We start from the raw sequence: 9,747 nt of genomic DNA, 5'->3' as shown, positions 1-9,747 counted from the left end.
ATTCAGGGACTTGGTATCCGATAATCCTGATCATTCACAGTCGGTACTATCTGTGGTTCTATCTTTTGTCTAATTCATGCTCACTGGGTGATTTCCATGCATGCATAACTTCACCTTAGTCTTCTATTTCTTTTCCCTTGAAAATGTCTCAGCAAGAAAGGGTATTAAGAATGTCATAAAAAATAAAGTATCACATTACATTCTCAAGGAATTTTTACTACTGTAACATAACAGAGCCATTCTCTCTCCTTCATGAAAGGCTGTCTTCTTTTAAGGGTATTTTCACAAATGTCAATCCAGCTATTAACTTTTCAGTTAGAAATATGCCGTGTTAAATAAATATGGCAACAGTAATACTAATACTACTAATAGTATAAACTTAAGCTCATGAAATTATTCAGTTCAAATGCAAAAAAACCCCCAAACAAATAGAAAAATAAAAACACAATGAAAAACACAAAAGAGCAGGTAACCTTTCAATTTGTCTAAGGCTTAGAGGCTCAAGATTTCCCCAGAAACAAGTTTTGTTACTGAGTTATTCTATCACATAAATTGAGCATCTATAGTGAAGTTATGTGGCTAGATACCTATACAGAATCCTTCATTCAGAATGTAAAGTCTTTATGTCTCCTGATGTCATTGAGAGATAGTTTATAGTAGAAGTGTTTAAGACACTTCTGTGACTATCCTTAGAATGAGGAGGTTGGCCAGGTGCCGTCTAGTGTTTTCTAACACTACTGCTTTTACAGCTCTAAGCTACGGCACATAATGGACTTCATGGTGATGGTGAAGAGCTTATTGAAATCAGAATCACCCTAATGTTTCAATTATCATAATAGTGCCCGCTGGAACACTTCTTATCTATAGTTGGTTAAACACATTGTTCTAATTTTTACATGGAAGGCTGTGTTCTTCCCCATAAATGCTACATTTTCCTTTCTGGAAAGATGGATAATGCCACAAACAATGGGCAATGACCCCAGAAGGCTGCCATGAAAGACACAAAAAAATTAGCCTGCACTTGGAATTCCATCACATACTTGTATTTATGGTTCCTGCAGAATAGAGTAATAATAAGTACTCTAGAACAATCGGTGCCCTGGCAACTCTGCCAGCATATTCTTGTTAAAAACAGAGCCATCAGGAAGTGAGAACTTTACATTTCCACAAGGGACATCAATGACACTTTCCAGCTCTATTCCCTCAACTCTATTTCTGTGGAAGTATGTAGATATCACCTTTTACTATTGATTGGGCAAAAAATGTAATTTATTGAAGTGTAAGAATTATTGGAGTCAAAAGATATATAAAGTATTTCTCTAGGACATATCTAAAGAAGATTTAACACCTCACTCTATATACATGATTACATACACACTCACTCACACATTTAAAGGATATTGAGAACTGATTATATGCCTGGCATAGTAATTAGGTTTACAGAAACAGCGGGAAGCATAATGCAACACTTTTCTTTGAGGAATAGATGTAAAAGATTGGGCAGATTTAATAGATTTTGTTCATTAAAGAGAATTGTGTGTGTGTGTGTGTGTGTGTGTGTGTGTGCATGCATGTGTATGTTAACATGTGTCTGTCCACATTTTTCCACAGGGGTGCACTCCTGCTGTGTAATGACACAGTGGGAGACTTTGCTGTCATAGGACCTGTGTTTGATACCATAACTCCATCTTGAAGAACTAAATGTCCTTCACTTAAGTACTCAGCTTTGGACCTTAATATGACACGTGGACCTTATCTAAGAATGGCTAACTGGTGTCATTTTGGGTGTGAACATCCCTTTATTTAACATGTGAACTTCATGCTTTATATTTATGACGTGAACAAATGAGCTATAATATCACCAGTGTGTGTGTATTTTCTTTCTTTCTTTCTTCCTTTCTTTCTTTCTTTCTTTCTTCCTTCCTTTCTTTCTTTCTTTCTTTCTATCTTTCTTTCTTTTTCTTTCTCTCTTTCTCTCTTTCACCATCTTTTCTCTGTAAAACTTCTTGCTCAACATGAGAAACTTTTCACATCTCAGTACTAATGTGTGTCTACTCATAACTGTTTGTTCTGGCAGGGATGACACCCTCATTACCAATCAACTAAGTTCACTAAAAACAGTTCCTCCTGCCTTGATATCAAAGCACTGTTTAACCATCTAGGAAGCTTTATAACAATTGCCTAAAAATTGAAGAAACTATGAATGATGACAGCTAGAATGCCAGCTGCCCATTTCTTAACTAAGTAACAGGCTTAATGCAGATAGACTATCCAGGAATCTAACTTGAACAATAAAAAAACTAAAACTTACAGTGCGTGGCCATTTACAATCTTTTTAAGGAGACTGGTAATGCCTTTACCCGAGATAAGACGATTTTTGATGAGGGCAACCTAAGATGTGTTTAAAATCAATAATGTCGGTTACTTGACTCTTTGAATATGACGTTTGTAAATGTAGAACAATCACGAAGAGTTACATCAATTCCACATGAGTATAGAGGATAGGGTGCGCTGAATCCATCCCCCTCCTCCCGTCCCTGAAACAACTCACTTGAGCGTGAAAGTCAATTTACATTTTTTTTCAATTCGAGAAATGGAATTTTCATTTTGTGTCATATTCATAAAAAAACTCATATATAACTCAGCAGGGTACTCACATGTGCTTAGAAACAATATTAGGTATGGGAATTATCTTTTGTACCATAAAGACAAAATTACTCACTGAGAAATAAGATTTTAAAGGATCTTCAGGAAGCAAAGGAGGGAAAAAAAAAAGATACAGAATTTCATCCGAGACTTAAACTATTGCATTGTTCATCTGCAGGCTCCTCGTCCCTCCTGTATCAATTTTACATCTCTACTTAGATGCTCTTCTCTCCCAGGAGCATGAGAGGCTGTTAGATTTTAATGAAGACATGTTGTGGAGGGAGCCATGGGGCTAGAAATAGGAGTTCAAATCCTGCAAACTGTTTCTCTGGTACAAAAGCATGGCAGATTTGGTGTAAAGGGATTACAGATACAGGTGCAGTTAAAGGAAAGTCAATTTACTTAATATGATACCCAAAGCATTTTACATGTTATTATAAAATCTTCAAAATTATCATTCTAATGGCTGCACGATGTTTTATAAAGTAGATGCACCATAAGCTACCTAATTCCCAGTTGGAGACACTCATATTTTCTCCCCTATTTTGTACTGTAGTTAAAACGCGTGACCCTAAGCTTCCTTGCACTTCTGTTTCCTCCTTTCCTCACATCCTTTCTGTATTCAGAGTATTTCCTTTGTTTTCTATTCACAGAAGCCTACTTAATAGGTCAAAATTTGTAAATATTTCTAACCTCTGGCTTATATAGCCAAGTTGCTTTACTAAATGAATTATAAAAATGAAGCTTTCTAAAAGTGTGATTATTTCACTATATCTTTACAAGCACTGGCTATCATTTTTAAGCTTGAGTTAAACTAAATTGTAAACAGCATGCCTGGTACTCATGGGTGGTACTGTGAAAACGACTCAAACTTCGGATTTCTCAGTAATTCATACAGTAATTCTGGCTTCTGATTTTGACCTCTACTGAAACTTTGGAAAACTCTGGTTAGAATAGAAAAAAAAATATTGAGAGCTTCAGGAAAATTTCTAGAAGTTTTTTTTTTTTTAACTTGAGCTTCATTGAGCTATAGTTGACAAATAAATTGTAATACATTTAAAATGCACAATACAATAGTTTGATAGACTTATGCATTGTAAAATGATTCTCAGGATCTTTTTTCATTACAGCTTAAGACTGAGGCACATACTGAGTCCAAACATCTACAAGATCATTTGATCATTTGGGACTGCCTTTGCCTTTCAAACATTTTTTTTCTAATCCAAGGAAGTAGTACCATAAAGAATGTTAGGAACTGAATACACTGCAAGAAGCATCTCTAAATCTGTCAAGGATGAATGGATGAATGAAATATGTACATATTTGATTGAAAAAAACTTGAAAATTAGTTATCTATAAAGCTGTCATGTGTTTATGCAGTGCTGTATTTCATTTATTTCCAAAAGTTTTATCGTATCTAGCCATGAATGCATCAATTCATGACAATAAAATATGCACTTAAACATCAACAGTACATACATACACAAAGTCAGCATGGTTTGGTGAAATAAACATAAGCTTTGGCATAATAAAAATCTGAATTGAAAATATATTTCTGCAACATATCAGCTTCTGATTTTGACAAAATTCTTTAATCTTTCTAAAATTATATGTTAAAATCTCTAGAACATGATAGGTATGTAATTAAAGAAATAAAGCATAAAGAGTAGGCCAGATAATTCAATCAACATGCCTTAGAGCTACTGAGTGACTGCTGCACTCCAGATCAAAGATGAACTCTACTATTGATGCAGGACAGTTGTACATATGGGATTTAGATTCAACACAGTGATAATGACATATCTCTAAATTTAGTTGTTACAACTGTAGGCAAATGCAAATGATAAAAGCCCGGGAATTAATATGCAATTGGAGGCTACTAAAAAATAAGCAATATAATTAGCAACTCTTCCAAACAGGATTCCACAGTTGCCATGCCACGTATTTCTGGGGAATACTTCAGCTACTCACAATGAGATCATTCTTTGGACAGACTTTGGACAAAGCATTCTTTGGACAAACTGGCAGGTGAGTCTGACAAATATACTTACATTGAGAAAGTAAGGTCTCGATTCTCAAGGAATGTATTTAAGAGAGTCTGACACTAGGAGAAAAGAAACTAGTTCAGCTAAAGGGGGAAATGGGGAAATGAATTAGTGCAGTGAAGATGTCATTCATTCACATACCTGTCATTCTCAAAATCTAGGGGCAAGTTGGGATTGTTTGGGCCCAGAAATCTCTTAAACTATAGTATGCAAGTCGGCCATGACTCTCATGCAGACTTCCTCCTTGCTAGAAGAAAAACAGTCATCATGAATACCAAGGCATCATTTTCTTGTAGGATGGAGAGAAAAACCAAGGAAATAGATGATAATAAACATGAAGCGGTTCTTTGTCTTCTAGCCTAAAAGCACCACCTAAAATTTTAAAATATAATGAGAAATTGGAAACAAAGTGCCTAAGTGTACTCATCTCATGGCTCCAGTGAGAGGTTGGAGGGCATTCATTCATTTATCCATTCATTCAGTCAGTCTGTCTTTACTGAAGGGCTACTATGTGCCTGGTATTAATAATTCAGTGATGATATATGACCTTCAAGGAATCTCATGTTCTGGTAGGGGAGACCAACAGGTTAAAAAGAAGCCCAAAGGAGTGAAATGAATGATATAATGGATGATTTTACAAAATGCCAATAGAAGTAGTCTGGTAACTCTGACTGGACTTCCATTTTATGTGCAACCAAAGATTTTAACCAGCATTTACCAAGCCCCTTCTATATGTAAGGAAAATAGAGTCTTTTTGCTGGGGATAGTAACCATCACCATACTCAAGAGTGCTGTATACATGAGGGAGAGATAGACATAATCAATTAATTACTAGAATATTTTTCACATTATATTTTACAGATACATGTAAACTATATATTCCAAAAAAAAAAAAAAAGAATCCTTTCCACTTTTCTTCATTGGACATTGTGTGGCGTCATGCCATGATTCTGGTACCTCTCTGCTTAACAAATATTGTGTACAGGACTGAACGTGATACTACGATATTTGTACATGCAAAGAAGATGTAGTGGAAGAGAGGCAAGGATGCCAGGTTGACAACAACCCAAGTTGATCCAGACTAGGTTACTGTAGTTGTTTTCTTCTGGATACTATGGCTGTAAGTCAAGAATGAAGGAGAACTTTCCTCTAAGACTCAAATGGCATTAGGGAACATTTTAAAAATGCAAATAAGTTCATGTATTCTGAAGAAAAGTATAAGCAGGGCTTTCGTTGCCTTTCTCTCTCTTACAGGAATTAAACTCACAATATGAAACTTCACCTGTCTATTTGTTTTCCTTTCCTTAAAACCTCACTAAACCTCATAGGCTCAGTAGGACGCAATCCATTGGTGCTACTCCACTAACCTCTCCTCACCTGTCTAATGCTTTGTTGCTCCCTGCTCTTGCATCTTTCAGATGCTGTCTTCACTGGCACTATTTCTAAGAGTTGCCCTCAAACCTCTCGCTCACAAAGTGTTACTGATGTCCTGAGGTTTTTGCAAGGATAGTTACTCAATTTAAATAAAACATCATTGTATTCCTGCCCACAGTACTCCTGGGCCTATGCAGATGACGTTATTCTGATACTTTGGTCAGAAAGAGTAAGAATCCTGCCGCTTTCTTTGCTCCTTTGGGTGAGGCTTCATTTCACTGGTTACTCTCTCTGGTTTTTCAGGAGAGAACTGATTTCCATGTGCACACTGCAGTATGGTCCCTCATAGTCCCTTTTCTTTGCTGTAATCAACTGGATTAGAAAAGTCACAGGTCTCCAAAGCTTGTTAGACAAGGAAAATTCCACTTTATTGGTTCTTGCTAGAGCAACGTGAATTTTCTTGGCTATATTAGTATCATTTGCCTGCATGCAGATGACGACAATGCTAGAGGCCAAGGCCATGGGCTGGCAGCTGAGTGGTCATTTGAACAGTGAGACCAATGAGTTAGGTTGGGGCTTGGTAAAATTGTCTCCAGATCAAACAGTGGCAGAAAAAGCTAATATTACCTTTGGTGGAACTCTTGGTTGTGCAATGTATGGAAGAGAGGTAAGAGTCCTACTCAATTTTTAAGCAATCAGGATCCTCCCTAACTATTTACCACACACAGTCTCATGATCACAGGGCAATATTGGCCCACTGATACCACGTCCAGTAGCAAGACACTGAGATATCAAGAAGTCACTTCATATAATATTGCATAAGGATAAACTGAGGGAATTGAAAATTAGTCTGGAGAAAAGAAGTCTTAAAGAAGATGCAGTTGTTGTCTTTAAACATTATGAAGGTTTGAGATTGAAAAGAAACTTTAATTATTTGGTATCTTCAATCGAAGACTGAAGAATCTAATTATTCTCCAAATAAAAAGAGTTTTCTAATAAGTAGAAATCTTTAACTCAAGAAGCCCTGAATTTCTAGTCGTTGAAGCTATTGAAATGGACATGGTATAGAAATTCGAAGTCTACCCAGGAAATAGAAATAAAAGCAAAAATAAACAAAGGGGACCCAATTAAACTTAAAAGCTTTGCACAGCAAAGAAAACCGTAAGCAAAACAAAAAACAATCTACAAAATGGGAGAAAATATTTGCAAATTATGTGACTGACAAAGGCTTAATTTCCAGAATATATAAACAGCTCATACAACTTAAAGAAAAAAACAAACAACCCAATCTAAAAATGGGCAGAAGACCAAAACAAGCAATTCTTCAGTGAAGACATACAAATGGCCAATAAGGACATGAAAAAATGCTCAGTATTATTAATTATCAGAGAAATGCAAATCAAAACTACAATGAGGTATCACCTTGCACCAATCAGAATGGCCATCATTAAAAAGTTCACAGATGATAAATGCTGGAGACTGTATGGAGAAAAGGGAACACTCCTACACTGCTAGTGGGAATGTAGTTTGGTGCCGCCATTATGGAAAATAGTATGGAGATTCTTCAACAAACTAAACAAAAACTTATCATATGACCCAGCAAACCCATTCCTGGGCATATATCCAGAGAGAACTCTAATTAGAAAAGATACATGCACCCCCACTGTTCACAGCAGCACTATATACAATAGCCAAGACATGGAAACAACTTACATATACAGCAACAGATGACTGGATAAAGAAGCTGTGGTATATTTATAGAATGAAATATTACTCAGCCATAAAAAAGAATAAAATAATGCCATTTGCAGCCATATCGATGAATCTGGAAATTATCATTCTAAGTGAAGTAAGCCAGAAAGAGAAAGAAAAATACCCTATGATATCACTAATATGTGGAATCTAAAAAAAAATGACACAAATGAACTTATTTACAAAACAGAAACAGATTCACAGACATAGAAAACAAACTTATGGTTACTGGGGAGGGAAGGGTGTGGGAAGAGATAAACTGGGAGTGCGAGATTTGCAGATACTAACTGCTATATATAAAGTAGATAAACAACAAGTTTATACTGCATAGCACAGGGAACTATATTCAATATCTTGTAGTGATTGATAATGAAAAAAGAATATGAAAATGAATATATGTATGTATATGTATGACTGAAACATTGTGCTATACAGAAATTGATACAACATTGTAAACTGACTATACCTCAATTTGAAAAAAAGAAATTCAAAGTTCAGATGGTGGTGGTCACTAGATGACCTTGGTACACCTGGCCTTGACATTCTATAAGTATTTCTAAGCTCTTATGTCATGATGAGCTACATTCAAATGTCTAAATGAGATCATTTCTTCTAATAAAGGTCTTTCTTTCTTCCTTATCTTGCTATCAATACAACAGCTACCAATACTCCAGCCAGTAATCCTCCAGAAGGAGATCCTGAGATTAGGATTTGAGTGCAAGTAGTTGACTTGGCAAGTTCAAGGAACATTGACAGGAAGTGGAGAAGTGACATAGGGTAGCCAAAAGAGAACATTCTAAGCCAGCTGCCTGTGGGCAACTGGAGCCTAATCTCAGAAGGGAATGTCTGGGTAACAGTATAAAACACAGGCTTCAGACATTCTATGTGAATAAGGAAAGTGAAGTATTTATACACCAACTACTGGAGGTCACAGGTTGAGGGTTGTTCTAGCATGGTGTTAATTCTTTGTCACTTCTGGCCTACTGTTGATGAGAGCTAGGCAGCTCTCCATGGTACTGAAAGAAGGCTCAAGGCCTGACAGACAGGTTCTCGTAAGTGGGAGGTATACACGGTGAAGTCTGTTGGATATGGGCTAGGTCAAGTCTTCCATATCTGCTGTTCTATGTTTTTTCTGTGTAAGTCTCAAATTCTAACTTTTAGAATGGGCCCCATTTACTCAAATAGTAGCAAATATTAACCTACTTCTCTTAGAACCATGATTTTCTTCATTGTGGTCACTCTGCACTCTGGGTTTATCAAGCCACATTTAGAGTTTTGTACAAAACAGGTACCAGAGATTAGTACACTGAGGAAGGGTGCTGAACATAAGGAATGAAGCAATCATAGGCTTCAAAGAGTACCTTGTCACCTGCATCATACTTTAAAAATACTACAATGTTCTTTATTTTTCTTCTAAAACTGCATTAAATTAGAGATAAAAATAAAGCTATTTTAAACCTTTGTGATATCAAATATCAAAGGTGAAAGAATGTAATGATTAATATTTTGGTATATTTCCCTCTTTACTCTCTCTTTCTCTTTCACTCTCCCTCTCTCTCACATACACACACACACACACACACAAACACAAACACACATTAACTAAATTTACCTGAGAAAAAGGCGATTTGAAATTAGCTCAATTAAAATTAAATCAAGTTTAACAGTTACACATAAGGAACTAACAGACATTTAAGCCCAAGAAAGATATGCAAACTACAAGCAGTAGAATTATTCTATTGAGATCAGAATATGACCGTAGAGTTTTGCTAAGGATATTGATTCAAAGGAAACAGATGGTTAACTTCCCATTTTAAAAAATGAACACATACTTTTGAATGCCTGGTACATATGTTAATATGCAGTGATTGCTGAGATCACCCCTAGGAGAAAAATGCCAAACGAAGAGTAACATGTACATTCGCTTACT

This window comes from Vicugna pacos, chromosome 9 (genome assembly GCF_048564905.1).
Source record: "Vicugna pacos chromosome 9, VicPac4, whole genome shotgun sequence".
Classification (NCBI taxonomy): domain Eukaryota; kingdom Metazoa; phylum Chordata; class Mammalia; order Artiodactyla; family Camelidae; genus Vicugna; species Vicugna pacos.
This window is presented reverse-complemented; position numbering follows the sequence as displayed.